This window comes from Pteropus alecto, unplaced genomic scaffold (assembly GCF_000325575.1).
Source record: "Pteropus alecto unplaced genomic scaffold, ASM32557v1 scaffold111, whole genome shotgun sequence".
Lineage (NCBI taxonomy): Eukaryota > Metazoa > Chordata > Mammalia > Chiroptera > Pteropodidae > Pteropus > Pteropus alecto.
Window position 1 is genome coordinate 1,239,278 of NW_006431915.1, and position 2,196 is coordinate 1,241,473.

Below are 2,196 nucleotides of genomic sequence, written 5' to 3' on the forward strand. Positions count from 1 at the left end.
CTCATACCTAGCAACTCCTGTGAAAGTTTTGCAAAAGCCCTGGAATTCCACAAGGCACTATTTGAACACCATGCACTGGGCAGACGTCCAAAATTCCCTCCCGGTCTCAAAGCCTGTGCAGATGACACTTAGTCATTTCACTGATAACTGAGTGATTCCAGACTCCAAGAGATTCTAGACTCCTAACTTCACTTCTAAGCCTCTCACTGGGCCAACTTGCAGGCATAACGCCCATTCGCCCCCTCCTGACTTTGAGCTCATTTTGCATAGCAACTGGAGTTATTATAATTATTATAATATTACTTATTATTCAACCTTGTATATCTAATTCCTACCATGAGGCCTGGCACTAAGTAAGTGGATATGGAATGATGAACAAGCGTGTCTGGGGATAAATAGGGGCAGTAGGAGAATATACTGATATGGTCTGAATGTATATGTCCCCCCCCTCAAACCCACATGTTGAAATCCTAACTCCCAATGTGATGATATTAGGAGGTGGGACCTTTGGGAGGTGATTAGGTGATGAGAGTGGAGCCCTCGTGAACAGTATTAGCGCCATGTTAGGACATAATAATAAGACGGCAGTCTGCAACTTGGAAGTGGGACCTCACCAGAACCCGGGCACACCGGCACCTTGATTATAAACTTCTAGCCCACAGAACTGTGAGAAATTCATTTCTGTTGTTTTTAAGCCACCCATGTAGTCTTTTGTTGTAGAAGCTCAAAATGACTAAGACATACACTCTGATCACCTCCTAGCTGCGTACTTATCTGGCCATATATACACACACGCATACACATGTGCAAACACTTGTAAGCACACATACACGTGCACGTGCACACAGGACATGCCTCTTACTCTTATTCAGGGGAAGAGAGTAGCAGCTGTAGAATGCCCTATTTGAAAATAAATACTTCCTAAACAGGCTGGCCTATTCTTATTCTATCCTCCTTTTCTACTTCCAGTCTTTTCTTTCTTCTGCTCAAGGTAGACACTCAGTATATGTTGATGCTTTCCTCGATTCTTCCCATCATGGGTTCTTCAGACCTCATCAAGTGGGTAGATCTTCTGAATCTGCTCCAGTTTGTTAATGTCTTTCCAAAAATCAGATACATGGTTCTAGCAACAGTATTTCTGATAGGTGTGATGATTAGAAAGTACAGTGAGGTGGGGGCATTTCCATCTGATATGGATACTATTCTATTACTCAGCAACCCTTTTATACAATTGACTCACATTACATTTGAAATTGACTAAAATATCCATGTCATCTTTTCATGAACCAACAAGAAGTCAATTCTCCTTTATCTTCTACTCGTGCATTTTATCAGACACCAGCTTAGGATATTACATTTGCTTTCATTAAAAATTATTTATTAGTTTAGGGTGTCATTCCAATTTGCTTTTATTTTCTTTCTTTAAAAAATCTTGATTTTGATATTCATTGTATTTAGTGACTCTCAAAATGTTGTGTAAAGTCATGTACAAATTTCATTCAAGTTATGGATAAAACTGGAGAACAGTTAAGCTTCCTGACATGCCACTATATGCCTTCCCCGAGGATGCCCTTGGCCCATTAGCCACTTGTTTAGCTAGCCAAATATCTACCACATTACCATCTAGGTGAGTTTTTCCATCTTGCCCTCAAGAAAATAGTTTAACCTTACCGAATCAAGATACACTGGTTTTAAGGAATTTCTCTTTTTTCTCAGTGTCAACCCTGTCATAAATGAGAACAGGGTTAGTTTAGCATGGCTTGCTCTTAGTAAACTCAGGCTGTTTCCTTTGACACATACTTACAAACCATCTGTTTCACCATCTGATACGAGGAATTATACATCAAACCCACCAATTTCTGAGTAAAATTTAGATGTATCGCATGCAGAAATGAATTTTATTTTATTTTTATTAACAAGGCACAACATATTTAGGTAAGACTTTGTATATAATTCATTTGTAAACAAAAAATAGATATTAATGCCTTGCTCAGGATTTTATCACAACTTGAAAGTTGAGAAAATACAGGGATCTTCTGCATATTTTTCCCCTATGGGTCACCATACCACTATCTCCATTATTGTGTTTATATAGTATTTTCCTCAATGCCCTCTACTGCTCCTGCGTCTAATACTGGTGATAAGCACAATGACAAGAGCCCAAAACAGCAATGGTTTGACACGAATGATTTAATA